The sequence below is a fragment of the Oncorhynchus kisutch genome, linkage group LG7, assembly GCF_002021735.2.
Source record: "Oncorhynchus kisutch isolate 150728-3 linkage group LG7, Okis_V2, whole genome shotgun sequence".
In the NCBI taxonomy this organism is placed as follows: domain Eukaryota; kingdom Metazoa; phylum Chordata; class Actinopteri; order Salmoniformes; family Salmonidae; genus Oncorhynchus; species Oncorhynchus kisutch.
The window spans coordinates 6845966-6852478 of record NC_034180.2 but is presented as its reverse complement, the minus strand read 5'-3'; the positions used below and the strand labels follow the sequence as shown (position 1 = coordinate 6852478).

The 6513-nt window shown below is 40.5% G+C and overlaps 1 pseudogene; it reads left to right on the top strand.

Moving 5' to 3' along the window:
* Nucleotides 1-911: 911 nt before the first annotated feature.
* Nucleotides 912-4064, top strand: LOC116374647 (leucine-rich repeat, immunoglobulin-like domain and transmembrane domain-containing protein 3; annotated as a pseudogene).
* Nucleotides 4065-6513: the final 2449 nt, after the last annotated feature.

The window sequence follows — 6513 nt, the reverse complement described above, 5'->3', positions numbered from 1 at the left end:
TCATCTACAAGTCCATGCTAGGTAAAGCTCCGCCTTATCTCAGTTCACTGGTCACGATGGCAACACCCATCCGTAGCACGCGCTCCAGCAGGTGTATCTCCCTGATCATCCCTAAAGCCAACACCTCATTTGGCCGCCTTTCGTTCCAGTTCTCTGCTGCCGGTGACTGGAACGAATTGCAAAAATCGCTGAAGTTGGAGACTTTTATCTCCCTCACCAACTTCAAACATCTGCTATCTGAGCAGCTAACCGATCGCTGCAGCTGTACATAGTCTATCGGTAAATAGCCCACCCATTTTTACCTACCTCATCCCCATACTGTTTTTATTTATTTACTTTTCTGCTCTTTGCACACCAATATCTCTACCTGTACATGACCATCTGATCATTTATCACTCCAGTGATATCTGCAAAATTTTAATTATTTGCCTACCTCCTCATGCCTTTTGCACACAATGTATATAGACTCCCCTTTTTTTTTCCTGTGTTATTGACTTGTTAATTGTTTACTCCATGTGTAACTCTGTGTTGTCTGTTCACACTGCTATGCTTTATCTTGGCCAGGTCGCAGTTGCAAATGAGAACTTATTCTCAACTAGCCTACCTGGTTAAATAAAGGTGAAATAATTTTTTAAATAAAAATTAAATCAATTTTAGAATAAGGCTGTAACGTAATAAAATGTGGAAAAAGTCAAGGGGTCTGAATACTTTCCAAATGCACTGTACATCTCAAAAGACTGTAATATAACAAAACCGTTTGACATAGAAACACTGAATTTTCAGCGTTTGAAAATAAATAATGTTAATTATTATGAAATTATGAAAAATATTAATAACATTCCACCCACGAGGCCACTAGAGGGAGATATGGTTATTTGACTGCAGGAAAGGCTACAGGGTTTCAAGTTAATATGGCGCTCAAATGTAAGTATCTTGATACGGGTAACCAAAGAGATAGAACATCGAGTGATTTATTTACCCCATTTAAATAATATTTCTATAAACTTAATCATTTTAAGTTCTTGCAACAATGTGCCAAGGGGCTCTGTTTTTAGAGGATTGTGGGTAATTAAAAATGTTTAGACTTGATGATAATTTGACAATGTTTTATGCATGTTTGAAGAAAGAAAATTATATTTCTACTTTAGTATTAAGCAGCCTGCTGTGCCATGAGGTGTAATGGATCAGGATGAACAGATATCAAAACTGTCAGACAAATTGACGTTCAACGATGAGACCACCGATTTCTACAATCACCACTCTTCATGAAAGAGGCAAACACAGCACGCTGCAACACTTTGGTTCTACCTCCAATGTTTTTCATATTTTTTATTTATTTAGCTAGGTATTAATTAAGAACACATTCATATTTACAATGACTGCCTACCCCGGCCAAACCCTAACCCGGATGATGCTGGGCCAATTGTGCTCCGCCCTATGGGACTCCCAATCATGCCCGGTTGTGATACAGCCAGAACCAAACAGGGCCTGTAGTGACACCTCTAGCACTCAGATGCAGTGCCTTAGACCGCTGCACCCCTCGGGAGCCCATTACTGCTGGTGGATTGAGCACTGTGCTCAACAATGCCTGACAAAGTGGGTTAAAATGGCAAATGATCAAATACATTAAGCAATGTTAAAGTTGTGTTTGTGAAACACTAACGTTTTGGGTTTACTACTCAATAATATTGCGTGTAATTGTGTTGCCTTGAAGGGACAGTGCAATCAAAAATGTGATTTCCCTGTAGTTTATAATGGTATTTCCACACTGTGTGGTCGAAATAACACTGAAACTGTGTAAATGATGACAGTGTACAATAATTTTATTATGTTCTGGTGGAATGGAGTTATTAGCCCACAACATGACATCACAATCTGATCAGATTTCTGACCAATGATCAGTCTTCTTTTATTTGCAAATGCATCGTCCTACTTTAAAGGGTAAGCGGTTTGGTAATTCTGATCATTGCAGAAAGATGGCTCAGTTGTGACACTATATGCATACCTAGAATCAGAATACTGAATTACAATTCTAGCTGTCCAAAAAAGTAACTATGTATAGTTTTTGTTCTATAACTTGGGTGGAAATATTTATGAACATGGAAATCATAGTATATTATGCAGTGAATAATTTTGTTGAACTTAGATATGTACAAGATGTACAGAGATGAGTACATATCATGTTAGAGGTATACTTCAACTAAAGTACAAAATGTGCATAATTTGTGTATGAGCTAGGATAAACTGCAATTTACGTTAATAGCCACATTAGCATTAGCATTGATCACAGCATTGTTTGCATGTTCTTAATCTCGGATCCACTGCCATGTTCCCAACACAAATGTAAGTTGAATTGAACATAACAGTCGCAAACATTTCCACTTTTGTCCTCTGCAGGTCTTCAGGACAACCCGTGGGTCTGTGACTGCAGGATCTCCAAGCTGATCGAGCTTTCCAAAATGTCTCCCACGTCAGTGGTACTAATGGACCAGTTCCTGTTTTGCAGCGGGCCTGAAAACCTGGCTGGTGTTATGTTCCAAAGGGTGGAACTGGACCAATGTCTCAAGCCATCCGTCATGATGTCAGCCACCAAGATCACAGCCTCGGTGGGCAGCAATGTGCTCCTGCGGTGTGATGCCACGGGTTACCCCACGCCTACCCTCATCTGGACTACTTCAGATGGCTCACGTGTCAACAACACAGGTATCAAAAGTGACACATTTTATTATAAGAAAATGCATACAGTGTGTTATTCAACATGTTTATAAAAATTGTTTTGAATTAACAAATTTCTTTGTTAAGATGTACTTATGTTCTACAGTTGTGAGTCAATAAAATAATATTTGTGCTTCAATAAGATAAAGTCTACATCTTGGCAATGTTGAAGTGTTTGCATTTTCATGATCTACCTATAGTTGTCCAGGAGTCTCCAGGAGAGGGTGTCCGATGGTCCATCATCAGCCTGAATGGGGTCTCGTACAAAGACAACGGGGAGTACAGCTGCAAGGCTAAGAACTTTGCCGGCAACGCAGAGGCTGCCATCACCCTGTCTGTGACAGGTTATGTCACTACAAACATGCCTCCAGAGAGGCCAGACATAGAGGATGCAGGGAATAGCCCATCTACAACGTTCTCTGCTCCTGAAACTGGCTTCTCAAACTCCCCTAGTGCCCCGTCTACCACCACCACCGCCCCACCTACCACCATGCATCCAGCCATCTTGCCACCCGTCCTCACCAAGAAGAAACCCACGCCAGCAACGTGCAGCAGATAGCACCATCCAAACCATCCGAGACCCCGCAAGGCAGCGACAGGAAGCTAGCGGCGGATCAGAGTGAAACGAAAGATGCTTCCAAGTCTGTCCAAGATCTCGAGATCGTGGAGGAAACGCCGGATAGCGCGGTTCTACTCTGGACGACCGAAGGTTTGCCGAGCAATGCACCTCTCACCGTTGTTTACTCCACTTATGATGAGGAGGACAACTCCAAAAGGACAATGGATACCGATGCCGGGAGTGGAAAAGTTCTACTCGAAGGCTTGACTTCTGGAATGAGGTACCAGGTTTGTCTGGTTTCCAAGGGAAGTGCCGCGGGAAAAGACCCCTGTATCAACTTCTTTACTCTGGACCTTGTTGAGGACAATGCTGCGAACAAGCTGCTGATGATCATCAGCAGCTTTGCCTGCGCCGTGGCTTTACCTGTCATTGGTTTGCTGGTCTACAAGATCCTCTCACTCTATTGCAGGAGCAATGTGCCTTTTTCGGACGAGGAGCTATCTAAAGACACATATGTGAAGTTTGAGACAATATCAATGAAGCAGAGGACCTTCAACGCTAATCCCGTTGAATTGTGGACCTACAGGCAGACCAAGGAGTCCCAAGAGAGGATGCTCCTCTGCTCCAGGTCGAGCATTGACTCACAAATGACATACAAGAGTGACAGTTCCAGATCAGAATTTCTGTGCTAGCGTTAGATTAAGACTCTACATGACTCGAAAGTTAATACTAAATCTGGATAATTTTTTGAGGAAAACTACAAGGTTTTGCGTGTTCAAAACTTTTATGACAATAATTGCCAGATGAATCCCTGTTTGTTACAGCCTTAATTTCTTTGTAATAAAAACTACTTTGAGATACAGTTATCTCCAAAAGTATTGGGACAGTGACAAGTGTTTTGACAAATTCAAGTTAGATTTGAAATGATACAATGACTATGAGGTTTAGTGCAGACGGTCAGCTTTAATTTGAGGGTGAACTGTTCAGAAATTACAGCACTTTTTGTACATAGTTCCTCCAAAAGTATTTTGACAAATTCACTTATATGTGTATTTAAGTAGTCAAACGTGTATTATATGGTCCCATATTCCTAGCACACTATAATTATATGTTGGATGCATTTGCTGTTTGTTATGGTTGTATTTCAGATTATTTTGTGCCCAATAGAAATGAATGGTAAATAATGTATTGTGTCATTTTGGAATCACTTCAATTGTAAATAAGAATAGAGTATGTTTGTAAACACTTCTACATTAATGTGGATGCTACCATGGTTACGGATAGTCCTGCAAGAGTTGTGAATAATGATGAGTGAGAAAGTTACAGACCGGCAAGACATTTTTGGCGGGTTTGAAATTTATGCCTCCATAACTTTCTCACTCATCATTATTCACTATTCATTAAGGATTATCCGTAATCATGGATGCAAGTGTTTAGAAACATCTCCTATTCATATTTACAATAAAAGTGACTCCAAAATGATGGAATACCTTACTAAGCATTCATTATTATTGGGAACAAAATAATCTGAAACACAACCAAAATAAAAAACAGCAAATGCATCCAACAATGAGTAGATTCACAGGCTTGATGTAGTCATTGCACGCTATGAATATTGACCAAATATAAACTTTTTACTATTTGAATAGTGGCATCGATAATGGCACAGGAGGGAGGCTGATGTTTTACAGGCTCCTAACCAACTGTGGTATTTTGTTTCTTTTTTAAAAATTGTCTGTAATTTATTTTGTACATAATGTTAATGTTACCGTCTCTTGTGACCGAAAAGTGCTTCTGGATATCAGAACAGCGATTACTCACCTCAAACTGGATGAAGACTTTTCTTTAATGAGTTTGACGCGAAGGATATACTGCTTCTCGGAGACCAGGCCCAAATCCTCATCATTCACATGAATAAAATAAGGATTTAATTTCCTGTGTTTAGTTTTTAATGGGTGGATATCCAATTTTCATAACACTATGAATAAGCTTGGACTTCTCTTCCAAAATGGGAACAGTTAAAGCGCTGGGGCGAGGCTTTCCTTGAGACAGAGTCAACCAAAAGGCCCGACGGAGGATCTACCCCTGGAGTGAAAACTTACCAAGTGTTGATGGACCTAGCAAGAGAGCCTTGCCTTTGAGGGGAACTCGACACGGACAATGGCGGTTGGTTGCATAAGCTCCCAGGATCTGTAAGAAAGGCATCGTAAAATACCTTAAGAATGTAAGGATAAAATGTATGTACTAAATATTTTGAATGAAATAAATGGTTTTAAAATCAGAATCTCACCACGTTATGAACTCTCGCGTTTGTTCACTCTTAGCGCAGTCTGTCCCTGAGAAAAACTTGCGGAAAAAGCCATGTGCGCGCGTATGTGCGTGAGGGAGTTTTCTGTAGTGGCTGTGTGTGTGTGTGTGTGTGTGTGTGTGTTCAAAAACAGAAAAAGGGGGGCGGGTTGTTTGTTAAAAAAAACCCTTTGCAGTCGTTTGAAACCAAGGTTTACACTAGCCTGCAAAACAGATGCCTACCCCCCAACAATAATATTGTGTCTTACGACTCCTAATCTTAAAGGCCTTTCATAAAACTATTTTTTTAGGTGGGCTAAAAAGTCATTCATCCCAGCGATGTCGAGACCAACCCACCCCCATGCATCTAGGTGCTAGCACCCCGGAGATTTTAGAAGATCCAAAAGGATCCTAATGTTTAGACACACCCAATACCATGTGTTTGAAGTGTCAAATATACCATGGGAGGGGGTATAGCCCGAAAAAAACGACAAACCCCAACTGCTATGTAAAAATCATTCAGGGGTTTTTCTCTAGGTCGTAGGGTACAAAAGCGCTAGAAACCATGGGCAATGTTAGCAGGTTTTAGTTCCGATGCAAACAGCACCTCCAGAAACTCCAAGAATCGTTATCGGACTGAAGCGTTAAAAAAGATAATCGGGGAAAACAGTCTAATGGATCTATCGCAAGGTGAGTTCTTGAAATAAATCTTTATTAGATTTGGTTGTTGTGGGGAATTGTTTGAAAAGCGTGGGATTGTTATAGAAATATTAAACAATCATTAGGATCAGTATGCTTACCGTATAACAAGGCAATATTAGCTAAAGTGATTATAGCTTTAATATTGTCGAATGTTTTATAGATTCTGAAGCATTCACGCAGATACTCCGAGGTTATAACTGAGCTCGAACCATCCAATGGGGCTCCGGAACAAAGTGCAGACAAACCAACGC